Source organism: Nyctereutes procyonoides, unplaced genomic scaffold, assembly GCF_905146905.1.
Source record: "Nyctereutes procyonoides isolate TBG_1078 unplaced genomic scaffold, NYPRO_anot_genome, whole genome shotgun sequence".
Lineage (NCBI taxonomy): Eukaryota > Metazoa > Chordata > Mammalia > Carnivora > Canidae > Nyctereutes > Nyctereutes procyonoides.
Window position 1 is genome coordinate 50702080 of NW_026575052.1, and position 25943 is coordinate 50728022.

At 57.9% G+C, this 25943-nt stretch overlaps 1 protein-coding gene across 2 annotated transcripts in view; it reads right to left on the reverse strand.

Moving 5' to 3' along the window:
* Positions 1-25672, reverse strand: part of CXXC5 (CXXC finger protein 5) — a 35245-nt gene extending 9573 nt beyond the window's left edge. The window contains exon 1 of one of the 2 annotated variants that reach the window (XM_055332813.1): positions 25121-25672. The gene's annotated coding sequence lies outside the window, so the exon portion shown is untranslated. Of the gene's footprint in view, positions 1-24958; positions 25037-25120 lie in introns of those variants that run through there. The other variant, XM_055332814.1, reaches the window with a different exon arrangement.
* Between the last annotated feature and the right edge of the window lie 271 nt (positions 25673-25943).

Consider the following 25943-nt stretch of genomic DNA (forward strand, 5'->3'; position numbering starts at 1 on the left):
GGGAGTTTCCAGAAGGAAAAAAAGCTCTACTCAAGCCCAAGGCAATGCACATAGAGACACTGGTCTTGGAAGCTGGAAAAACGCAGCCCTGGCCCGAGCACACACACAGCACACAGCACACATCCAGCTACAGATGGACACACATATGAGCACAGTGACTACTGCTAGCACCCAGCAGAATGCCTGGGGCCGGAAAGGCCCTTAGGACCACTAGAACCTCCCCAAGACTAACACCCCGAGACCAACTACCAAAGACAGAAGAGGGGACTAGAGTCCTGTTTCCCTGACTCCATACCTTTTTTCCTCTTGGACCCCTCCACCTACAGCAAGCACAGCCCGTAGCCCGACAAAAGAAATAGGCTGAAGAAAACCGCAGGAGTCCATGAGGCTTTATCTCTCTTGCAGACCTCAGACTTAAAAAACAGGTGGAGGACAGGATCAGCCCATTTCATGGAAGGGAACACTGAGGCCCCAAGCAGGAGGTATGCCCTGACCTGGGACTCTGGGGAGTGATCTGGGACCCCTCTATAAAGACAGAGGCTTCCTCGCCAAGCACCTCCTTCAGGCCAGATGTCCTCCTTCAAAGAAGAGTCAAAGGATCAGGAGGGCCCTTCCTCTCTGTGTGACCTTGGCATATGGCCTCTGAGTCTGTTTCTCTGTCTGTAACACGGAACCAGGAGGATAAGAATTATGTTAAAAATGGAGGACGTCCTGTGCGCCAGACGCTACATACATGCCTTGTCTCACTGCCTCTTCCTACACACCTTCTGAAAGAAGAGGATTATTGGCCCATTTAGAACAAACAATTTGATAAGCAGGTTTGACCCAGAGAAAACGGATGCCCTTTCCATTTGGGATCCTCTGGATTTAGACTAACGTTTCCCAAAGTAACGTCTGAGCTGACATCAACCTGGGATCAGAGCCTACACACTTACTTAGGACCTCTCTCCCAGTGGACAATGGATAGAGGTGAGCTTAGAGATAACTGGGCCAAGAAGTTAGAGGAGGGGCATCTGTCCTTTTAGGGCTTGTGAGTGGGGAGCAAGGGTGTTAACAGAACCATCAGGGGACTAGAATCCTAAAATCTAGGTTTGTGGCTCCATTCTGTCTCTTCCTGTTGATTTGACTGCGCCTTTCCCCTACAGTGAGCCTCAGTTTCTTATTTGTAAAATGGAGATAGTTCTTACTCATCACCCCAAACTCTAAGAGTCATGATCCCTGAGAGGTCCGTGAGGAAAAAGGTCAAGAGACACACAAAAAAAGGGCTCTAGATAGTGACTCCCTCCCAGCCTCCAAATCCCAGAGGACCTGAATCTGCCCATGGTGTGATCTGCGAAGATAGAAACTGAAGTCTGGAGAGAAGGTGGAGACCAAACCCCACATGGGAAGCTTACTGGGGAGAGGGGCATCTAGCTCCTTCCCAATCCTATCTCCCCAGAGGACATGGTAATAGCAGACCCTAGTAACGCCTTCTCACTCTCCCAGGTATTGTGCTAAACATCTTACATGCATTTTCTCATTGAGTTTTTTCTGTAATTATTTAACTAGTATTATCAACCATTTACAGGTAAGGCCACTGAGACTCGGGGAAGTCAAGTCACCTCCCTCAGGTCACAAGATCAATAAGCAACAAAGCCAGGATTTGAAAACAGGTCTGTGGGACTCCAAAGCCTGGCTCTCCCAACCCTGGCCAAGGGCTCCAAGGGCCAAGGAAGGAGGGATTATAGCAGCAGGACGAGGTCCAGTCCAGCCCAGCCTAGGGGAGCCCTCTAAGTTTCCAAGCATCCTGGGGGAGCAGCTCTCAGGCTCTGGGCAAAACACGTGAAGGCGCTGTTGCAGAGGACTCTGCAGCTGTACCCTGAGGCCCAGGAAAAGACAGGGGAAGGGGCTGCGGGTGGGCCGGACGGGCCAGGCTGGGCCAGAGCTCCGGGCATTCCGGCGGCCTCCGCAGGAAGCAGAATGGGACGGAAACCGGCTCCTGCCTCCTCCCCCAGAATCCTGTGGGCAGCCCAGCCAGGCCGCACAGAGGCCGTCTTTGTGCCTGCCCCAACCCGCCACCCGCGGCTGGCCCAGGGTTTTGAGTTTCCTGGGGGGTGGGGGCCCTGTCACCGCTAAACCTCCAGCTACCTCCTCCTCTCGAGGGTGGTCACAGCAGTCCACAGCTGGTGAAGGAAGTGTGTGGACGGCCAGGGCTACCCCAGAGACTCTGGGGGGCCTGCAGTCTGCCCACGTCTCATACCCCCAACGTTTATATGCCCTAACTGGGGGGCTGGCAGTAGGCAAGGACCCAGAGAGAACCTGAGAAGGCCATCCCCCCTGAGCCTGCCCTCCCTGCCAGAAGCCACAAGTCCCACCCCAACGTACCGGAATCCCCCCATCTCACTCCATCTTGTTATTGGGTCCAGGTTGACGTTCATAAAGAGGCTGGCCAGGATGGTGGGACAGTCTGTCTGTCAAGCACCATTTCCCACTCTCCAGGGGCTCCCTGGACACACAGAACACATCCAGGGGGAGGCCTCAAGCTCACTTCAGCATTTCAGGGACAGAAGCCTCTTGGGTGGTATAAATGTGCTCAAAGAACACTGGACCCCAGGGAGTGAGCTCTGGCTGGAGCGCATATAGCGAGGAGCAGCACTACAGACCAGTGTATCTGCCTATGCCCACCGAGAAGGTGTGTCAGATACCAGACATGGTGTGTGTGTGTGTGTGTGTGTGTGTGTGTGTGTGTGTGTGTCTTGGGGCCGGAGCTGTGGGTGTGCCGAGGGGTATGTGCACAGACTCAGATGTCACCCTGTGGGTCTGAATGCTGGTGTATACACAGGGCTTATATACTAGTGTAGGTAAAGGTCTCTGTGTGACCTCCTTGTGTGTACAAATGGAGCGTATGCTATCTGTACCCCTGGATGTAAGCATGAGTGTCAAGCACACCATGCTTGAGTGTGCTTGTGTGTACAGTACAGTAGTTTACAGGATGGCTGGCTGATGTGTGTGGGTTCTTCTGGTCTGTGAGTGTCGATACATCATTACCATGTGTATACCAGTGTGTGCGTGTGTGTCTGTGTGTGCATGTGCACACACTGTCAGCTGTATCGGGGCTTCTGAGATGTGAGTGAAGAGACCAACTGGGATGTGGACGGTGCAGACAGGAACTGATGCCAGGTGCTGGGGCCCCTATGGAAACAGGAAGCTGCCCACAGGTGTGCTTGGGCTGTGGTGGGGGCTGGGCTCCACCCATGTTCAATTTGTACCCCTGAGAAACCAACCCAGGCCTCTACTAGCCCAAAGCCGGTCCCAGCCAGAGAGAGGCACCTTCCCTGCCTACCTCAAGACCTAACAACTCTGACCAGCGTCTACCCGCCTGCCTGGCCTGAGCATGGAAAAAACTGGAAAACAAAAGCCCCCAGACCGCAGGCCCTCCCTGCAGAGGCGTGGGGGAGGCAGGCAAGAGGCAGGAGGCTGAGGAGGAAGGAGGGAGGTGTCGCCGCAGCCCCGGAACACAAAAATAATGAGGCGAGAGGGGCCATGGGGCCTAGCCGGCTGGTTCCGGAGTCGCTATCTGACCTTGACAGATGCCACAGCTGGGCGCCTGGAGAGGAGCCGCCACAGTGCAGAACACCCCCCACCCCCGCCACCTCCCCCAGGCCAGGTCGATGGATGTCCAGGCAGGCCCCAGCCACAGGCAGCCACCCCACCAGGTGGAAGAAGGGAGTGCGTCCCAGTTGGGGGGGTAGGGGGAGGGTATGAAGCAAGGCAGTGGGGGCAGGGCCCAGGAGGCAGCAATGTGGTCTCCTGAGGGCACCCTGGCCCTCAGGTATGGTTCTGTGTGGAGAAACACAGAGCATGCTATTATTGTGCCTGTGTAGCTGTGAGCCTGAGTGTGTGTGGGGACGGGAAGCAGAGTGTGGCTGTGTGACAGAGACAAAGATCATATTTGTGTGTGTCCTTAGGGTCACACAAGGCTGGAGAGTCCAGCTAATGTCCCTGAGTAGGTGTGGCCACATCACTCAGGGGTGGGCACTGATCACTCCCCTGCCCCCCCCCCTTCCAGAGCCACAGCTGTCCTGGAGGGTGCAAGCCACGCTGGGGCCAAAAGAGGGAAGGAGGACAAAGAGAGCCACAGCCCCCCCCCCACTATCAGGCTCTGTCATGTGCAGGCGGAGCAGGGATACCCCTGCAGCCCTTCCTGGTCTACTCCCTCCTTTACTGTGGTGGTGGTCCCAGGCCTTGGTGGTGGACCCCAGGCTGAGCACCAGGACTCCGGGGACACCAGTGAGGGGCCGGGTGTGAGCTGCAGGAGGGGATGCTGGGCTGGAGGCGGATTAACAATTCCGAGCACTGGCTGCATAATTAAAAAATCATTACAGGCGGGCGGGCAGAGTCGAGTGTGAGCTCACTCGCGCTCAGAGCAGGCGGGGACACTGCCATGGTGCTCCCCCTCCCACTGCTTCCCCGAGGAAAAATCCCACCTGCTAATATAATTATGGAAAAACACAAGCACAGAAATTTGGTTTCAGCAAACAACGTGCCCGAGTGCCCAAGGCCTGCCTGCCCCTCGGCTCCTGCGCAGGCAGGTCACTCGTGCCCATAGTTCGGGGCAGGCCGGCAGGCCCTGCTGGGTCCATACTCCAGATGCTGACCTCCGCCCTCTCCGGGCTCACAAGAGAGGGAGGCAGGGGCAGAGAGAGCCCAGTTCCTCAAACCCCCAATCCAGGAGAAAACGGGTCAGTTTATAAAGAGGGAAACTAAGGGCGAAGGACTGTGCAGAAGGGTCACGGCGCTGCCCGAGACAAAGCTGAGGAGGAGCCGGCCGCGCTGTGCCGGCAGAACCCCTGGGGAGCTCAGCACCCTCCACCGCTTCCCCGTCAGCTGCCACCCCCCACCTCCCGGACCTCCCGGACCTCCCCGCCGCTGCCACCAGCGCAGCGCCTCGCCTCGCCTCGCAGCGCCTCTCTCTCTCTGACGCCAGGCGGGACTGTCCAGCCAGCCCTGCGCCCTAACACCTCGCCGGGCCGACCCCCGCGGCACCCCACTGTGGGGGGCGCGGGGAGCCCCAGCCTCCCAGTTCAGGGACGGGGCGTCCTGGGCTCGGCTGGGTTAAGCCAGACGAGCGGAGCTGGCTCCCGCCTCGAGAAACGCGGCCAGCGCCGGGGCACAGGCCCCAGAACGGCAGGAGCAGCCGCCATCACCTCGGGCCTGGCGCGGCGGCGGCGCGGGGAGGGAGCCGGGCCTAATTAGTCGGCCTGGGACCGGCGGCGGCGCGGGGGCGCGGGGGCGCGGGGGCGCGGGGGCGCGGGGGGCGGCAGCGGAGCCATGTGGACGCGTCGGGGCCCACCGGCCGAGGCGAGGCGGCGAGGCGCGAGGCGGCGCGGAGCCGGGAGGACGCGGCGCCCTTGGCTGCTGTGGGACAGGCGGCCCGGGGAGGACCGGGCCAAGGAGAGTCCGCACCGAGCGGGCCTGCCTCCCCTCCTGCCTCGGTGCCACCAGGCGCGGCAATTAGAGGCTTTCAAAGTTTGTCCTTAATTGGTTTCATTTTTGCCTCATAAATGATTCATGGCCCCGGAGGTCTGCCAGGCGGGGTGGTGGGGGTGGTGGTGGGGAGTGGCGGGGGAAATTTGGGGAGGCTTTTGCCTGGAGCAGGCCCCCTACCTGAGGCTGCAGAGGGGATGACAGGGGCCGGGGAAGCCTTGGGCAGGTGGGATCCTCCAGCAAAAATAAAAACCCAGGCCCTCTCCTTGGGGCACTAATTAGAAACTGTAACTCCTCTGCAGACCAAGCTGTGTGTCCAGGCCCAGAGCCACTGCAGCTGCTGGGGACCTGGAAGCATGAATAATAATGTAATAATAACACAATAACTGTGTCAACAATAATAATAACCATGGCAGAACACTTAAGGAGTTCTTACCAAGTTCTAGGCATAGAGCTTAGAACCTGAGCATTACTTCTTTTAACTACTCTCTCACCCCCAAGCACCACTAGGGAGAAGTACCAAGACCCCCATTTTACAGAAGAAGAAGAAACAGGCTTGGAGAAATTAAAGTCTAGATGTCAGACACTCCTCACCCCCACTTGCAGGAGCACAGGCCTCAAGGCTGGATAGTGGGACCACTGCCTGCCGGGTGGGTCTGGAGATGCAGGCCCCAGGGAGGTCAGAGAACGTACTGAGGCCTGCAGAAAGACGGCAGGAGGCACCAGCAGCCCCACACCCACCTGGGCCAGGTGGGCCCTGCCCCTCAAAAGGTTGTGTTGGCCTTGGCTGAACATCCTCAAAGGCCCATAACTGGTCTATCTGTAAAATAGGAAAATAGGAGCTCTCTGACCCTTGTTCTAGTGCTACCTCTGTAATAGGCATGGTGGGAAACACCGATGCCATGGACCCCACCCTCAGGGAGCTTCCAGTCTAGAGGATAAATGGACAGACACACACAGAAGGGTTTAACAGTTTGTGCAGAGAACCCTGAGTAGTCAGCCAATGGCCTAATGTGCTGGAGGGCAGTACCACAGAGCTTCTTGCAGGGAAGGTGGGCAGAAAAAGGTTCTCCCTTCTGATCCTATACCCAGCTTACACAGGAGGCTCAGGGAATGGGCATGGCCTGCTTAAACCCTAGCCTAGAGTCAGACCTGGAGGAAATTCAGAACTACAGACCACATCAGAGTGATGTGGGATGCAAAGTGCCCAGCTTCTCCTGAGCACAATTGTAACTTTTATTCTAAAATCTATAGAGGCTAGGCCTACACAATTAACTGCAGGGCTCCACTTGGACCCTGGGGTCGTCCTGAGGGAATGTGTTAAACCAATCTGGGAGTGAATGCTGGGAATGACTCCCCCTAGAGGGCCCCAGGGCTCTGGGCCGCTAGCTGTTGGCTCTTGGGTGCCTCGTAAGTATCACCTCCTCAGGTGTCCTCTAGCTCCCCTGCCCCCAAACACATGCACCAGATTCCCCTACAAAAGCTTACTGGCCTTCGGAGGCCCTGGTCCCAGCACAGTCCCATTTGCTCCCTATTCTCCCACCCAGCCTGGTTATGAAGGCCAGACACTTGAAGTGACTACACTTCCATGTACCTCACCACAGCCCTCCGAGTGGTTTGTGATCATCCCCATTGTCCAGATGAGGAAAATGTCTCACAAAAGCTAAGGAACCTCTCCAAGGCCACACAGCTTGGAGGAACCCGGGTCCAAACCTCTTGAAAGTCCATGTTCCTCACTTTGCTGGCCTCCTGCAGGTCAGCATCCCCAACCTGTCCTATGGGATCATGGGGCTTCCAGCCTCCTATTTTATAGATGGCCACCTCTTGCTCCAGCCCTGACCCTTCCTCAGTGTGGACAAAGCCTGTACAGAGCCCACACTCCTCTAGACACAAGAACTTGGTCAGGCTGTTGTGGTCAGGAGCCCTGCCAGGAGGTCTTAGGAATGGGGTCCCCTCTGTACCCAAGGGAGCCCTGGTCCATGGGGCATCCTGCCTCAGCCAATTGGGTATTCTTGAGGATTGGGTAGGGTGATGGAGGAAGCCCCTCCGTGAATACAGGGCAACACAAATGTCTGATGGTGAGATTGGGGGAGAAGGCACAATGGTGCCAGGGGTGGGCCGCTGGCCATGTTCTCTGGCCCTCTCTTTAGGGAACAGAGTCAACTTTAAGGTCCCTATCACCCACACTTGGGACGGGGCTGCCTGTGGGAGCATTCCTCCCCTAGGAAGAAGCCTAAACCTTATACACCCCCTATACTATCCTGCTGGGGGACAAAGCTGAAGAGTTAGGCAAGTCAATATCTTCTCTGGGCCTCAGTTGCTTCATCTGCACAATGGACATTATCCATAATGTCCCTTGAACCCTTTGGGTATAAATTTAAGGTTTTGAGAAAAGGATTTGTAAGAAGTGGACAAAACATTCAGCTGTCTATGCTGGCTGTGGGCACTTGACCCACTGGAGTTGGTATACAGAAGCTTGACAACGGCTTGTTGAACATGCTAACAAGTGGCTCAGTTCTCAGGATGCCCAAGTCCATCCAGAAGGTCTAGTCAAACATATTCCAGGTGCCTCCTCTGAGGCAGGATCCTAAGTCTGCCTCTTCCTCCTCACTGTGCTTCTGCTTGCACCAGGACTGCCCAACCAGGTTGCTGAGGTCCCTCTCCCCAGCCTGCCCAGGAAGCTATCTCAGGAGGGTCAGCACTGATGTCCTTAGGACTAGCTGGGCGTGGAGACTGCCACCTCCGGAACCACCAATTAATTAACTTTTTCAAATTAATTTCCCAAGCAAAATTCCATAATTACATCTATCTCCATCAACCCGAACTGGGCAGGCAAGAGGACCCCACAATAAGACTGAATGTGGGGTGAGGGATGACAACACCAGCCTCAGGACCACAGCAGGGAGGTCCTGGGAGTCAGGATTCACCCCAGCAAAGCAATTGCCTGCTGTCCTTATGGATGCTGTCTGGAAGAGGAGGGAGCTGAGAAGCTAGAGGGCACCACTCCCCCTCCCCCAGCCCTGAGTCAGGAGGTGGAGGGGCTCAGGAAGACTCACGCCTGCCCAACTCATCCTGCTGCCCCCATCACCCCACCCTGTGCCCCCAAACCACGGTGGGTCTTGGCAGGGCCCAGTAGCAGCACAGGCACTGCAAGGCTGAGAAGGCTGAGGCTGCGGCGTTCTAATTTCCCAAAGGGGCTGAGATTAATTAGCTCACACACAGGCGCAGAGAGGGAGAGGAGAATGGGAGCAGGGGCGGGTAGCATTAGGTGAAGAACTGGCTGGTGTTCCTCCCTGCCCGGGCAGGCAGGCAGGGAGGCAGGCGGGCAGGTGGGCAAGCGGCCTTGACAGCCTGGGTGCTCTGAAGGTCAGTGGCCAAGCTGGCTGAGCCAGCAGACTGGCGCTGTCTCCTTCCCAGAATCCCTGAGGACCAAGGTTGGGGGAAGAGCAACCAAGAGGACAGCTCGGGGTTTATGTGGGGTGACCCACTGTCACCACCATCACAGTCTGTGCCCGGTGCTCTGGCCACACTATCTTGTTTTATCCCTATGGTAGCCCCAAGAGGTAACCACCATAGTCCACCCACTTCACAGATGAGGACACTGAGGCTCAGAGCTGAGTGGGGCAGTTAAGCGTGGATGGTGAATGTGAGACTACAATCCAGGCTGGTCCAACTCTACAGCCTGCCCTGCTCCCCCTGGATCCCGTGGACCAATGTGAGGGCTGCAGGAATCCTGTGCACAGGGGACCTGGGAACACCAGGTGAAGGCATGTGGATGTGTGTCTAATTCGCCCCTGCCCCAGAGAACATGCATGGCAGACTCTGGGTCCTTTCACAGATGCAGAAACTGAGACCAGGAAGGGAAAATGACTTGCCACACAGCCCAGGACCCTAAGCCTAGAGACTTTGCCCCTCCATTTGAGGCCAGCACCAACCCCCAGAACATAAACCTGACTCTGTGCCTCTTGAGCCCTGACCTAGGGCCACACCGTGCCTGCACCTGTGTATAGAAGATATTTCCAGCTCAAGGGCACTTTCTCAATTACTCTGTGCAGGGCTCCCTAGAGGGGAAAGGAGCCCCCAGGAAGGTGGGTGGTTGGGGGATAAGGGAGGTATATGACCCTGACCAGACCCCCAAGTGGCTTTCATAAGCCTAGCAACTGAGTTTCCCAGAACTTATCTGCAAGGAGATACCCCAAGGGATATCAATATGCTCCCTGTTGCATCCCCTGACTTCCTATCCCATTCCCAGTGAATCACTCCCTCTGCAGAAGCCAAGGCCAACAGGGCTCACCCCTTCCCAGGCCTAAGGAGTTGGCAGTCCCAAGGGCCTCGGGTCCAAACCTGGGGAGAGCCCTGAGCTAGCAGAGGTCCCTAGGATGGTCAGGGGCTGGGCAGAGGTGGGGAGGAGGCTGGCCCAACGGGGAACATAATTCATCATGCGATTATGGAGGGGGGATAGGAGACCCCCTGCCCTGAAGTACAGGTTTGGGTCATGAAAGTGTCCAAGTGGGCTTTGGAATCAGGGTTCCTCTGCAGCCCCCAGCCTAGGTGACCTCAGAGAAGTTGCTTGACTTTGCTAAGCCCATTCCATGGTCTGTGAAATGCACACGAGGACAGTCCCACCCTCATCAGGGTCCTGCAGACCATGTAAGTTCTCAGTGCAGGGTGGCATACGGAAGGTGCTCAAGAAATGATAGCTGTATTATTTTTACTGCCATCGTCAGCTAGCAGGAGTGGCAAGGGCAGTTCAAGCCAGGAGTGCCGGGTAACCTAGACTGTGGCCCCAGTTCTGTCACTGTTTGCCTTGGAGCCTGAGCCAATCCCTTGGGCTTCAGTTTCTCCAGGCCCATGGAGAGCATTCCTCCCCTGCCCTCTTACCTGCAGGAACATAGGGAGATGTGTGTATGGTAGAGGTCTGATGTCTGCAAAGAGGGCAGCGCTCAGCTGTCCAGGCTTGCACTGCCTTTTCTGGTGACAGGAAGAACCTACCTATACTTCCTGCCAAGACTTTCCTGGGCCCCTACAGGGCCTGCTCTGTGTCAGCACTTCTTCCATCTACAATGGTCCCAACCGTGCTTTCACACAGGTGTGTGCCAAGCCCCTCACCACACTACAAAGAACTCATTTGCCACCCATAAGTTCCTACTGAGTCTAACTTGTGGCCTTGCTGTGTACTGAGGGGCCAAGGAACCGAGAATGTCTTAGATCCAAGGTTGGCTCCTTTTCCTCCCATATTACGAAGCCCCCAGGGATGTCCAAACACCCAAGGACTCCACATTCCTCTGCCTGGATCCAACCATGTGGCCCCAAGGTCAGCCTCTTCACTCCCCCACCTCAGCATTCCCCTCGGAGAACAGCCCTAAGAAGGCTGACAATACAAGACAGTCTAATGAAGGAGTCCTTATTGTGGGGTACCACTCCCAGGGAAATGCAAGCTTTGGTGGAACAGTCAGGTCAGGAAGAGGTCAGGACTCACCTGGAGATCCAGGTGTGACACAGTGAGAACCATACCCCACCACCTACTTCAGGTCCCACAGCTTTGAGACAAGGCTCAGACCCATTTTATAGGTGGCAAAAGCGAGGTCAGAGTGGCTCAGAATTGCAAAGCTGACAGTGACTGAGCCAAGTTTGGAGCCTAGGCCTGTCCAACCCCAGAGTCCAAGGCTCAGGGGATATCCAGGCCTCCTGACTGACCATAGCTATTATTTGTTTACTTCAGGATGCCTGGGCCCCTCTCCCCTCCTCGACTATGGTCTGTCTAGGCCTTTAGGAGGCAGATATATGTGTCCAAGAGGTGGGAGATAGCCTGGGCCTGAGTCCTTAAAGTCACCTGCCCTTGAACCTCCCTGGGCTCTCTCAATCCTGTAGACCCAGAATGATCTGGGGTCTGGTTGTTGGTTGGCTGTGTCTAAAGCCCTTATGACCAGGAAGTCAGACCCACCAGACTCAATTCTCTCATCTGAAAACTGGTATTTTTCCAGCGTATGAAAAATAAGGTATGTCCCCAATTCTGCCCAGTTCAGGGAAGGCAGCCCTAGACCCAACGCACACTGCAGCTTACAGGCTCCCTGAGGGCATCCCTCCAACCCCGCAGCCCACCCCTCCTTGTATTCAAGTCAGCTCTGTACCCATTTTGCAGACCAGTAGACCAAGAACCAGGAAATATGTCTGAATCCTAAGTCTCAGGGTACTGGTTGCGGGGAGCGGGGCGGGGATTAATGAGAAACCTGGGAGCCAAGGGAACTGAGGAAAGCAGGTGCCAGGGTGAGCAGGCAGGCTCCTGGGGCACAGCCCACTAGATCAAGGGAGTTTCTTCCCTAATTTCTGGCACGCCCCCCCATCTCCCAAGGAACTGCACCCCCAACACCCCACCCCACCCCACCCCCACTGCCGAGTAGTGGCAACAGCTGGCTATTTGGCACTCCCAGGAAAATCGATTTTCCATGGCTTTTCTTGTCCAGGCCTTTCCTCTTCCCGGCTCCTCTGCACCTCTCCCCAGTTTACCCCCAACCCACTCTGTCCAGGTCAGAGTTCCCCATCCTGGAGGGCAGGGTGGTTTTAACACTTCCAAACCTGATACCTGGGCTACCTGGGCCTCCTCCCCAAAAGAAGGCCAAGCCAGCCTGAGGGATGGCAGCAAACAGTTTCCTCCCCACACCTACCTTGCAGAACTCAGCTGACTCTACATGGCCAAGGGTCGGGCCTCTTTTGTGTGACCCTAAAGGGGGATTTAGGTAGCGGAGCCCCAGCCGTGCTGTTCATGTGCATGTGTACATGTGCTTGCATTTGCCTGTGTACCCACGTGTGGGCACATACACTGGGCTGTTGTGTCAGGGCTCCTGGCCCAATTCTACGGAGCTGGGTGGTTGTGGGCTATGGCCTGAGGATAGAGCAGACATACAACTGCTTTTTGGGTGCAGTATCTGGGGTCCTCCCGGGAGTTCGGCACGCCTGCCTGTGACTATGTACGCCCATCTGCCTATGTGGCAGCATGCATGTGTGCTGAGGCTGGGGTGGGTGTGAGAATGAGTGTGCTGCTGGAGTGTCCGCAGCTTATGTGACCAGGGCCGCACTGCGTGTGTCAGTCGTGTGTGCTGGATCGTGTGGAAGTACGTGCGCTGAGTGAATGTGGCTGTCCCAAGTGTGTGCCATGTGGGGAGTGCGTGAGTGCACGCTGCCTGCGAGGCCGCAGGGCCTCGCGGGGCTGCTAGGATGGGGTGACTCACTCTCCTGAGCTCACTCTGCTCAGGGCCGCCAGCAAGGGGGGCGCGATGGGGTGGGTGCAGACAGACCCAGTGGGGAGGTTGGCTTGATAAATAACCTGCTGCTTCCCCAGGCCTGGGAGAACTGGAGTATGCAACTCGGGGAGAAGGGGGGAGCAGGAGGAGGCAGCCCTGGCCCCCACAGCCCAGGCTGCGGCTCTGGTTCCTGTTTCATCGAAACCTGAGCTGGGAAAAGCCTATCGGGTCATCTTGCCTGTCCCGCCGGCCGCCAGGCCCAGGCAAGCTGCCCCTCAGGGGACAAGCCCGCAGCCTGGCCGCCCAGTCAGTGGGTGTGTGTGTGGGGGGGGGGGGGAGCGGAGAGGATATTTCTGTCCAGACTAAATGCAGCTTCAGGCCTCTGTCTGCCCCCCCACTAACAGCTGCTCCCAGGGGCCCCCTGGCTCTGCAGGACTGACTAAATATAGCCCCCTCCACCCCAGCAAACCCCCAAAGTTCACCTCTTCCCACTGGCCCCACCCATGAGCATAGGGAGAAGGCTGGGGAGCCCGCTGTGTGATTTTGGGACAGTGTCCCTCCTCTCTGGGCTCTCAGATATGAAACACAAGTGTTACTCAGCTCTAGGCCCTAACATGCCCAACAGGTACTGCTGGAGAGCACGCACAAAGGTGACTAAGTCAGGGTCTCTGTCCAGGGACACAAGGGGCAAGGTCCCCTCCTCCAAGTGACTTCAACCTGCTTCAGCAAAAGGTTGGGGGAGCCCCCCCCCCAGCACTCCAAGTACCTGTGGGCTTATAAACATGGCCCCCTCCACCCAGCCCATTCCTTGTCCAGCCTGGGCAATACCAGGCTCCTCCAATCTGCCCCAGCCGGACCCTGGCCAGGAAACAAGTTGTGCCAGGCTTGGGCCGTGGGAGGAGGGGATGACACAGAAGCATGACAGCTGCTATTTCCTGGAGGCCATAGTCGGGCACAACCCGGATTCCTGCCTGGCTCCACACTCCCCCAGACAGCCTCTCCCCGGCTCCAGCCCTTGACACGGCACCCCCTCCGCCAGTATCAGCACCATATCAGACCCCAGCAAGGGTCACAGGCTCACTGTACTGGCACAGGCAGGGAGACAGCACCAGCTGTACCTTCTGGTTTGGGTTGGGGAGAATGGTGGTCTCCGCAGGGTTCAACAGGCGAGGGAGACAGCCCCACCTTCCCTCCTCCTGCTTGCCTGCCCACCCGGCTGCTTCCCCCAGCCCCACACGCACCAAATTCCCCACATGCCTGTCTGTCTCTGACAGCTCGCGCAAATACTTGGCTGCACGGGCACCCGCTGTTCTGAGCCCGCTGCGCCTCCTCCCCTGCCTTCCCCGGGGGGCTCTGCAGACGCAGCCAGGGATGGGAGGGGGCCAGAGCCAAGAAGCTTGGTGGGCAGTGTGTGTGTGTGTGTGTGTGTGTGTGTGTGTATGAGCAAAGGCAGGAGGGACCTGCCTCAAGCACCACCACCCCCGGGCCCCAAGCCTGTGGTACTGAGGGACCTAGGAGGCCACTGTGAGCCAGCTCTGGCTGGGCGGCAGCTGCCAACACCCCACTGCCCCCCGGAACCTCCCAGGAGGACCTTCCGGAGGCCTCCCACTCGCCTCAGCCGATAAAACAGCATCTGCCACCCCCGCGGCGGAGCTCAGGACAGGGCGGAGGGCACCATGAGGCCCCTGGGGAAGGCTTTGAAATCTGGACTCTGGCCCGGCCCCTCCTGGCAGCCCTGGCCTCCCACCACAGGCCCAGCCTTAGAGCGTGGTGGGGGGTGCGTTCCAGCCCTCCCGCAGTGTGAGGGGCACACCCGCCCAGCTGCCAGGCCTGGGACATCTCCACTTGGACTGGCCGGGGGACTTTGTTTGCCCTCGACTATGCTCCTTCCTGCTTGCCTTGCCTCCCTCCCAGGAGACCAGTGGAGGAAACACTTCCTAAGAATGGCTGGGATTTTCCGCTGGACATTGCCTTGCTGGCAGGCTCCTTATCTCTCTCCACCTCATCCCTTCTCCCAGAGCCGCCCCTTAAGCCAAATCACAGTTCCACCCTTGTCTGCAGCCACCGAGACCCCTTTCCTGCCCCACTGCTCTGCTCTTTCCTGGGCATCCCTAGTACCTCCATCAGCCAGCACATATCCAGGCAGAATCAAAACTGTAAGAGACCTCAAGGAAGAACACTCTCCATTTTGCAGATGGGTATATTGAGGTCAAGAGAGAGCCCAGTGACCTAGGTGCTGCTCTTCCTTTTACTACCACCATGCTTTCTGCCCCAGGAACCAGTTCAGCACCCCCAGAGTGCTGGAGGCATTAGGGTAACTCCCAGCAGAATTGCTCAGTGCTTTGGGTCCAAATGCCCAGCTGGCTATCCCCAGACCAGTCTCCCAACATTCTCAAAGCCTCACAGTGAGTCTGCAAAGAACCCCAAATATATCGTCTCTGTGACACTAGGTTTTGGGGTAGAGCCTCCTCTCCCCATTGCACAGATGGGGCTGCTGAGGCCCCCAGGGGAGGGGGGAGCTGCAGGCGGCCATGAATCAGAGGGGGAGCTGGGAAGCCGCCCGGCCCTGCCGGCTGTCGCTGGAAGCAACAGCCGGCATTTCCTCCTCACACTGGTGCCTCGGGAAGCGTGGGCAGCAGGCGGGTGGGCAGCGGGTGGGTGGGCACTGCCGTGAGGACCCCTTCTGTGCTTACAGGCCAGTTACATCCCCTTGCTCCCTGACTGGGCCCACAGAGCCCATTCCCCATGACAGCCAGATCTCCAAAGCAGGGTAGACCAGAGACAGAACTGCATTTCTGTCTCAGATACATACTCATGTCACTTGAGGGCACCACAGGGAAGTCCCTCCTCTCAGATCCTCAATGTCCCCTAGCGTCAAACAAGATTGAAACATGACCATTCACGCTTCCTTTACAGTAAAACTCATGGTTCTGTGATTCTAGAATCCCAACACGACAAGAATCCTGAAAAGAATCTCTCAGTTCCAAGCATTCTGATTCTAAATTCCTGTGACTAAAAATTCTAGGCCACCAAGATCTTAACATTCCCAGGAAGGAAGGGGGCCAAAGCCCACTCTCACCTGGAGCTATGGGCCAAACTAAACCAATTCCCCATCTAGCTTTGGAGAAGGTGGGTCAGGTAGGAGGAGGGCCTGCCTGGGTCTCTCCCATCAGGGTCAACAGGAACTAGATAATGAGGTTGGGGGGAGCCTATGGGCCTGGCAGTAGAGCTGGTCTAGTTCTGGAGGGCAGACCACCTCTTCGTGGCACACACAGCCACTGGATGCTGCCCATGTCAGGAAGACCAGCTCTTGCCAGAACAAGAGCAGGTCGCTAGGGGTTTGTGACCCTACACCTCCACCCTGCAGCTCAGAGGGAGGATGGGCGTCAGGTCAGGGCTGGTCTCCCTGCTTCTCAGGTTCCAAGCCAAGCTCCACGCTTCATCTTCTTGCCTTCACCACCCACTGCTTCCTCTTTCCCACCACAGCTCCTTACCTCTCCGGCTCCCTGGCCAACCCACGGCAGGCCAGCTGACAGCCAGCCAGGACAAAGGCTCCCAAGCCCATTTGAGAGATGGAAAAACTGAGGCCCTGGGAGAAGACAGGACCTGCTTAAGGGCTAGGCCTGAGCAGCCTATTAGCCTCTGGCCACATCTCTCAGCCCCACCCCCACCTCACTTAAGGGAACCCTCTACAGGCACAATGCATCCCCACTTACCAGTCTGACCACCTGCACAAGTACATCTACCCACTGTCCCTGGAGAGCACTCATTCCCACAGAATCTTCTGGTCATTCATTAATTCATTCTTTCATTCATCCGACTGGTCAATCAGCCCACCCCACCTACCACATGCCTGGCCTCTTGCCAGGGACATGAGGGCCTCAAGGAGGAGAGAGCAAGGCTTCTAGTCGGCAAACACAGGGGAGTGCCACCCTTGGCTGTTCTCATGGTGCTCACAGCCAGTCAAGGGCTCTACCAGGGCCCAATCCCACATGGCAAGTCCTGGGGCAAGTCACAGACTCTCCAGCCTCAGTTTCCTCATCTATATTCGGGGATGCTAATAGCATCCAACCACTGGGCTAACTAGGGGGATGAAGGAAAGTAAAGGCTAGAAAGCCACTAACATAGGGCTTGCCCCAGAGTAGGGGCTTAGGATGTTAGCCATTGCCATCATCATTTTGACAACATATTATTATTATTATGGCAATAATTGGAGAATAGCAATTGATTAGAGCAGCGGCTAAAGCTCTTCAAACACTCAGTTGGTGCCAGACATTGGGGTACAGGAAGGAATCATTGCCACATCCCATCGCAAGGCTGGCAAGGAGTGGGCTCACAAAACCCTATATGCATCTGATGAATGAGGAAATCAATGACAGGAGGCATGGCCATGTACCATGGACGGTACAACCCAGCATGCGTTCACGTGTGTGGCACATGTTTGTATAAGCATGTATATGTGCACACCTATGTTGGTGTGAGGAACCTGGGGGTCCAGCAGATGGCAATTACATGGAAGGGGGTGACTGGTGCAGGAAACGCAGCTGCACAAAGCTGCCCCTGGCCCCCAATTCACCCTGTCCCTGCCAGCAGAGCTGAGCTCCGAGCTGAGGGGACTTTGGCAAGAACAGGGACCAGGCCTGGCGGGGAGAGCTCCAGATAGATGCTTTGCATAGTTCTGGCCACCAGATTACAGGCCTGGGCTAGGCCTCTGGGTGGGGGTCTGGGGCTGCCAGGTGCTGCCCCACGGGAATCAGACCCTTGCATCTGCAGCCTGCGCCCCTAACAGCATGGCACACTGCTGTTCCCGCCAGCAGGCCAGGCAAGTCCAAGGAGGTCAGGAGAGGCCACAGGAAGGGAGGGCGTCGTGGGCTCGAGGGCTCCATGGGGTGGGCTGGACAGAGTGGGGATGGTGGGTATAGGGCTCCCCCGGGGCCACCAGGCAGGCCTGGCTCTGCCCTGCTGGGGCCGGCAGCCGGGCGGGAGTAAATATAGCGCGGGGCGTCCCAGCCACATTCCTGGGAGGCCGCCCGCCCGCCCCTGTGCCTGGAGCACAGCGGCCGGGACTAAGAACTGCCACTGCCTTCTTCCCAAACAAACAGAAAAATAAATAAAACCAGCTCTCACGCCCAGCACAGCCAGGGGGAGGGGGCAGGAAGAGGTGGATAGGGTAGCAGGCAGGCGGACCAGTTGCCACGGTTTCTGTTCCGCTGAGGAGGAGCAGGCCAACAAAGGAGGAAAATGGAGGAAAGGGCAAGAAGATGGTCAGAGATGCCAGAAAAGGGGAGAGAAGGCGTAGGAGAGATGGAAGGTGGGACAAGCAGAGGGGCGGGGGAGACAGGTCAGGAGGTTACTGAGAAGGTGTTAGGGCCCTCAGCCTCTTGGGGTCAGTAATTCAGCAATTCAGCGACAGGGATGGCCCAAGGGGGGCAGCAGACAGACAAAGGGGGTGAGGACAGGGGGCTGGCTTGATGGCCCGTGAAATATTAAAAAGCCTAGACCACTGAGTGACAGAGGTCACAGAAATAAGGAGACTGGCCAGGGAACTACCGAGACCCTGCAGCAGAGGGCTCCTCACTCCCCACCCCCACCTCATCCCTCTCCACCACCTCCAGCAGAGCCCTCTCCCCAACTCTCCTGGTGTAGCTCCTTTCCGTCTTACCCTCCAAAGGGAACAGGTTGAGGGTGGGAGGGGCCATAGGATTAGCGATGGCATGGGACTTCTATGGGTCCCTCTTCCTGGCTGATCTGTGTGCCGTTGGCCTTCCTGAGCTGCCAGCTACCCTAGCAAGAAGGCCAGGAGGCCTGTCAGCACAGCCTCTGCCACGGGTGCCTCCTGGGGAAGGAGGGGGTAGACATCCAGCTTCCCCTTTACAGAAAAAAATCAGCCAAGCCACCACTTTCCACAGAGACCAGCGGGGAGGGAAATCCATGCCTCACAGCTCAGCTGAGCCAGCGAGTAAACCAGCAAGCCAGCCAGGCAGCAGGTCATCCCCTAGCCCTTCCACCCCACCCAGGCCCCATTACTGGCCTCATGACCTTGGCCAGTCCCCTTATCCCTGAGCCTCTGTCTTTGCCAGCCCTCACACCAGCCTAGGCTTGGTGTGAGGAAAGGAAAAAGAGGGCAAGAAGTATGTTGAAAACCCACTAGGGCGGGCAGCTGGGGCCAAGCGTCTGCATGTGGGTAACCCTCCCGTGGGTCCTGTAAAGTCAGGCCTATTATCAGTCCCATTTTACAGATGGGGAAGAGAAACCCAGAGAGGCAAAGTGATGTGCCCAACACCACACACCTGGTAATGAGCAGAATGGAGACAGAGATGCCAAGTGTGAGTCACATCTTCTTTTCTTCCTTTCCTTGAGGGGGACATGAAGTCCTAGTCACCACAAAAGCCAACTTCTAGTACATGCTGTGGGTCAGCCACTGGTGCTGCACACACACTAAAAAACCATCCCTGTGTCCACCCGAAAATGGCCTTTGTGAGGCAAGCACTCTTATTATCCCATCTCAGGGATAAGGAAACTGAGGGTCAGAGAGACAATTCACCCAAAAATCATATATGCAGCTAGACAGTGGCATGGTCAGGATTTGGAGCCAGGTCTGGCTCCAGAGCCAGTGCTCTAACACGCTTGTCTAGGTAAGGTCAAGAGAGGCAGTTAAGACGATACGGTAGAGAAGAGCTCAGTGGCCCTACTGACCCCCAGAACATACGCCATTAAAAGTTCAAAAACAAGGTTACAATTGCTGTGCCGGGGGGTGGCCACCAACTTCTCTGGAAATAGGGCATACGCAGAGCCTGTGGGGACCCCGGGTGAGGACACTGCCTGGGGGCCTGGCATAGAGGGATCCCTGGTCTACCCAGAGCCCAAGTACCAAACAACACAAGCCCCTCCCCCAGCATGAAGATACTGAGGCTAGTCCACTGGGAGCCACCAGAAGTCTGCCCTGTTGGCTCCCAGGGTTCCAACCAACACCCCAAGGCCGGAGTGCCAGCAACTAATCACACCCCTGTAAGAGCCCCCAGTGCTGGCGGAAGGGGGGCAGGATCCCCTCCCTCTCTCCCAGGCCCTGTGAGCCCAGAGGGAGGCCAGCATCAGAGGCAGGAAATGAAGAAGAATTTGCGATCTAATTGAGCTGGCGGGGGATTAGGCGGCAGAATGCAATTACAGGGGCTGGAGCAGGGCCAGGGGCACTGACACCCCAAGATGTGGCCTGGCCCAGGTAACTGGGCCTAGCCAGTCTCTGGCAAAAGACACCCTACCGTGAAGGGAAGGTCAGATAAGCACGGATTGGAGCCAAACGGCTCTTTGGGACATAGAGGACTGTAATGGTTCCAGCTCCATGTCACACCCAGAAGCAAGAAGTTTTCCTGGGATTCTCCCCCAGGGAACAGCCCTGCGGACTCTCATGCAGGGAGGCAGACAGAACACACGTAGAACATACACACTCACAGGCTCTGCTCACGTGTGTACACACATGTTCATGCTCCCGGGAAAGCGCCACATACCCATGCTTACTTGTATGGGGACAGACTCCCAACCTGCAGACACACAGCTCTGGCCCTTTGCTGCCACCAGCTCCACCAAAGGGGGGGAAAACAAAACAGAAGAAAAAAAATACACCCATGACCTTAAAATCCTTTTATTCCCATAATCACAGGCTGCCATCGCCGTGGATACGCGCTGTCACCCCGGCCCCAGCCTGTCTCCCTCCACAGCTTCCAAAACTCCCAGCAGGCAGGCAGACGGGGAGGCTGCCCAGTTACTGCCAGGGAGGGCAGAGGAGGGGAAGGACGGGGTGGGAGAGGTTCAATGCTATACACACACACACACACTCTCTCTCTCTCTCTCTCTTAGGGCCTCAACCAGAGAGGGAGAGACTCAGAAAGACAGCCGGGCAGACAGATAAAGAGAAAGGAACGGTCACAGACCACTCACTGCCCACACAGCTCAGATATGCCCACTCCCAGATTCGCACACCACTTTCCCAATTCAGACACACTACTCAGGGAGTCAGACTCTCCCAGATTTACAAGAATGTACAAATAACACACATATACACAAATCACACGCACACGTTCCAAAATTCTAGCATACACAACTCAGAATATGCACATTCCCAGATTCACAAGGATAAATCCAACTTTCAGATATATACTCAGATTCACACACAAGTACAGATGCAATGCAGATCACACAACTCCTAGATCCACAGATATACAAGCCTTGATGCACAAATATACACACATGCAGACTCCCACCCCGCCCCCTCAAGACAGACAGACAAACAGACACATATTCAACACACAGATTCATAGATACCACATGCCCTGAGTCATAAGCACACACACCACCTAGCTTCCCACATCCCAGACCAACAGACTAGACCCATATAGCCTCATCTAGCAGCTGACACTGCCTTGGGCTTTGGTGGGCAGGTGGACTGGTTGGGGGATTCCTGGGTCTTTGAGGGGGCCAGCCCTTTCTCATTGCCTGTAGCCTGGGAGGTGGGCTCAGAGTTGGGGGGAATGAAGGGGAAAGTAAGAGAAAGGAAAAAAAAAAAAAACTTGAGTGGGATATTCTTGTTGGGCAGTAGCGCGTGAGTAACTGGGGAGGCTTTTTGTGGTCTGGTGAGTTCCAGCTATGAGTGAGAGTTTAACTATTAATACACTTAATCAAGGACACTTCACACACACAGGCACACATATACAGGCTAAGACAGCACCAGGTGGTGGGGATCAGGGCGGGAGAGCACCAGAATAAAGGGGGGGAAGCCCCAATTCGGGTCCCAGGGGGTGAGGAAAGAGGGAGGAGCTTCTGCTCTGGGCCTGCCTCCAGAGTAGGGGCAGAGTCAGTGATTCATTTCAGCAGCTCCAGAAAGGTGGCACTAGACACACAGTAGGTGCTCAAAAATACATACTGGGGCAATGAATGAATAAGTTATTTACATACGGGATGCCTGGGTGGCTCAGTGGTTAAGCAGCTGCCTTTGGCTCGGGGCGTGATCCCGGAGTTCTAGGATCAAGTCCCATATCGGGCTCCCTGTATGGAGCCTGCTTCTCCCTCTGCCTATGTCTTTGCCTCTCTCTCTGTGTGTGTCTCTCATGAATAAATAAATAAATAAATCTTTAAAAAAAGGGGGGGGAACCCCTGGGTGGCTCAGCGGTTCGGGGCATGATCCTGGAGTCCCGGGATTGAGTCCCACATCAGGCTCCCTGCATGGAGCGTGCTTCTCCCTCTGCCCGTGTCTCTGCCTCTCTCTCTCTCTCTCTCTCATGAATAAATAAAATCTTAAAAAAAATAGATAAATAAATAAAGTTATTTACATACAAAGAACAGACAGTAATAATAAGAGTAGTAACAATAAGTGAGCCCTGCCCCATCGCTGACCAGTAAGGCCATGCACCATGACTTGGGGAGTTAGCTCTGCCTTAATGGTCACCCCACCAAACAGGGGGCAGGCCTGAGTCTGGCTCATCCAGTACACCCTCTCATTCCTCCACCCTATCTTGCATCCTAAATCAGCTGACCTCAGCCCAGCCACATCCCTACCCCCTAAAGAGACCCCCATTTCCATTCTACTCTTCCATAAATAATCAGGTGGGGCCCTAAAGAAGGTGGGGTATTTAATTCCCAGAGACTTGGTTCTTTAACCAGATACAACCCTGCCGGCCACACTCCTATCAGCCTCAGATTCACATTTGCCAAATGGGTAGAAGGCAGGGAAAAAGGGGAAAGGCATTAAGACTTGGGGCTCACAGTGGGATCCCATGGAACAGAGGCCTGGGCTGGCCAGGGCCCTGGATGCAGAATCCTCCCCTCCTTCTCCCTTCCCCCAGCCTGCCCAGCCCAGCCGGGTGGACATTCCAGGCCTCACGTGATAAAGACGAGGCCGCTGGCCCACGGGTAAGTCAACAGGCTCTGTCGGAGGAGAGATAGGAGGCCCAGGCCAGGGTCACCTGCTGAGCCGGGAAAACAGCCGGCCCAAATACACACATAAATAAGGCACCAACGGACAGCCAGACAAGGGTCTGTCTTCAGCAGAGGAACCTCTGCCCCCACCTTTTTTTTTTTCTTCTGCCCCCACCTTGAAAAGGGAGGTGGCTTGGGACCAGGAGCCACAAGGCTGGCTAGGGGCTTCCCTGGGAGAGCCCCAACTCAGGCCAAGATGAGGTGGGGGTGCTCCTACCAACCTCCCCAGGGCTGACCCAGAACTCAAGAGGCCAACCTTTCCTCAGCTGTTCCCACTCCTTCCCAGGACAAAAATCACCCCCCCCTCCTTCCCAAGGAGAGAACGATTTCCGTTCTGGGAGGGGGGTGACAGCTGCAGAGCGGGCCACTACCCGCCCCCCCCCCCCCAGCTCTTGCTTGAGTCTCATCCAGGGAAACTGCTAAATCAACACTACGCAGTAGTAGGTAGCACCGACTTCAGCTCCCCTCATCGCTCTCAAAAAGGGGCTTGGGAGGAGGCTTCGGGTACCAGTTCCTAGGTTGCCTGCGGCTGTTGGGGCCCAGAACTCGGGGTCTTTCGGGAGGGTCACGTCACGCTTAGGCCACTACGACCCGTAAAAAACGTCTAATTCAAATGCTCTTAGCTGAAGGAAGAACACCCCCGCCCCCGCGGGCCGGGCCGGGCCGGGGCAGCTGAGGTGGCGCCGGGCGTTCAAACAGCGCTCCAAACAAGTCCGCAGCGCCCGCGCGCGCAGCCCCCGCCAGGCGGCCCCAGCGGAAAACTTGAAAGGGACTCTGTTTGCCAGCCGCCCGGGGCGGCTCCGGCGGGGGAGAGGGCCGAACGGTCACACGAGCCCCCCTCCCCAGCGTTTCCTGAGCAAACGCGTCGGGGGGGGGGGGGGGCTGGGCCCACCACAAACCCCGGACTCCGAGCGGCGCCCGCTGCTCGGGGAAAGGCGGCGGTCAAGAGGCTGGCCAGTGGGATCCCGGTGCCGCTCTCCCCCCAGCACGAAGATGCGACTCGAAGACCACCCAGGATCCAGGGGGCAACGGAAGGCGCGGCTGCCAGCCCTTCAGACCCCCGTCTCAGGAGAAAAAGGAAGGCGTGGGTCTTTCCGAGGAGTCTCTACAGAGCACCCCCGCCCCAAATCTGCTGCTGCCTCCTTGCAGCCCATGGCACCAGCCCAACTCCGCGCACCCCTTCCGAGCGGGAAAAAAGAAAAAAGAAGAGCTATCTTGCTCCCTCATTGGTCGCTTCAGCTCTTCTGACAGGTCCCAGAGGCACCCCCCCCCATTTAAAAGCTGGGGTCACTCACTTTCTGCCGATCCTACAAATAAACAAAGCCAGGCGCACCCCGCGCTCCCCGCCGGAAAGCAGCCCGTTCCGGGAGAGGACAACTTCCCCCAGCAAGAAAATTAACACATTCTTCTCGCGGCGGGTCAGCCCCTCGCTCTAGGGAAGCAAAGGGGAGGGAGGCTTGGGGCCGAACTTCGTGGGTGAATTTGGGGCCAGAGAGCGTCGAGGCAGGCGCCTGGGACACCCGCCTCCCACACTTGGCAGCTAGAGGAACACCCCCATCTCCCTCCTCGGCTTTGCACGCCTCTCGGCCACGCGGGGCTCGGAGGACAGCCCGAAAGACTCCCCGAGGCTGGGGAGGACGGGAAAGGGAGGCCGCGGGGAGCGGAGGTGGTGGTGGGGGTGAGACTTTGACGGAAAAAAAAAAAAAAAAAAAAGGTCAAACTTGATCAGCCCGCCAGGCACCCCGCGGGCAGCGGAGGCGAGGAACCGGAGGGGAAATGTAGAAGTGGCCGCCGCCCCCTCCAAGTGTGCGCGTGGGGGAGGACTCAGACACGCGTGGGCCAGGGCAGCAGCTACCGTAGCCCCCAAAACACCGGGCTGCGAGGGGTCTGCCGGGGGAGTGTGCGCCGCAGATCTCCAATCAGCCGCCCCCGCGGGCGGAGCGCCCGCCCGGCACCAAGAGGTGAGGACCCGGGCTCCCGCCGCCCCAGCGCCCTCAAGCTCGAGTGCTCGGGGAGGGGACGGTACCCCGCAGGGAGAGCCTCGGCCCCAACGCACGGCGCCCAACCCGCAGTCCCCGACCCTAAAACCCCTCTTTTTGTCTGTACTCAGTGATCTGCGACCGAGCCGACTGCGGCTTGGGGAGGCTCGGGCACAGCAGCGGCCACCAAGCCGTCACCGGCGCTGGGGCTCCCAGGGTCCAGGGCTCCGTGGCTCCGGCTGCGGGCGCCCCCCGCCCCTCCCAGACACGGACCCCTCCTTCCCGGTCCCTGGCTCTCCGCACCTGAACTTCGGGGGAGCCCGCGCCGCCAAACTTTCCGCCGACTTGCAGCGAACTCCGGCCCCGGCCGCGCACCGGGCCCCGGGGGAGGAGAGGGAGGTAGGCGGGGAAGGGGAGGGGGCCGGCCTCGGGGGGGTCGGGGGAGGGCCGTGGCCCGACACCTACCGGCTCTCAGGAGTCCTCCAAGCCGCCACGGCCGCCGCCGCCGCCGCCGCGAGGCCGAGGGGGAGGGGTGGGGCGGGGAGCTGCGCTCCGCTCTGGGCACCACCGCCGCGGTGCGCTCCGCTCCAGCCGCGCCGCCTGCCTTGCCCGGGTCCGGAGCCGGAGTCACGCCGCCGCGGCTGGCCCGAGGCGGGGAGGGGGGGGAGCCCGCAGCACCTGCCCCTCCTCCCCCTCCCCGCGGCCCAAATTAAAAAACAACAAAAAGCAACTAATCACCCCCGAGCGAAGCGCGGCGCGGCGGGCGGAGAGCGCAGCGTGAGGCGTCCGGACTCAGCAGGCGGCGCGCATGGCCGGGCGCGGGCTGGGCAGGGCTGGGACGCGGGGCCCGGCTTCGGGGGGCAAGGTTCGGCCGCTCCACTCGCTCGGCTCGGGCGCCTGCTCTCGCCGCCACCGCCTCTGCCGCCGCCACTGCCGCCGCCTCTACATCGCCGCTCAGGCTCCGCCGCCTCTGCCGCCGCCGCCGCCGCCGCCGCCGCGCGCCCGCCCGGGCAGGAGCTCTGAACGCTGCCCGGGGGCTGCCGGCAAAACCCGGACCGGACTCCGCGCTCCCTCCTCCCCCCCCCACCTCGCCTCCCCTCCCTCCTCCCTCCGCCTCCCTCCCAGCGCTGCTCTGGCCACTTGGACGCCGCAGGCTCTGAGGCCGGAGCCGCAGCCACTGCGCCTCGAGCTCCCCGCGCTCCGACCAGGTCGGCCCGGGCTCAGCTCCCCCAGCGCGCCCCGTCTTCATCTCTTTTTTCCGCAACTTTACAAAAAATAAGAGGACCTT